The sequence below is a fragment of the Penaeus monodon genome, chromosome 23 (assembly GCF_015228065.2).
Source record: "Penaeus monodon isolate SGIC_2016 chromosome 23, NSTDA_Pmon_1, whole genome shotgun sequence".
Taxonomy (NCBI): Eukaryota; Metazoa; Arthropoda; class Malacostraca; order Decapoda; family Penaeidae; genus Penaeus; species Penaeus monodon.
The window spans coordinates 31304880-31305087 of NC_051408.1; positions in this window are offsets into that span (position 1 = coordinate 31304880).

A 208-nucleotide genomic window follows, 5' to 3' on the forward strand; every position below is an offset into this window, starting at 1 on the left:
CGAGCGAGCGAGCAAAAACGTAAAAGAAGAACAGACGGGGAGTCGGAGGGGAGGGGAGACGTGCGCACCTCCTCATTAGGAACTGAGCGCATTTGCATTTCCCTTATTCTTGAGTGTTGTGATGCTGTATACGTTTACAGGGGTAATGGGGTCGGGCGAAGAGTGAGTGTTAAGGTGTAGGCTGAAAGATCCCTGCCTTAGGGTGCTG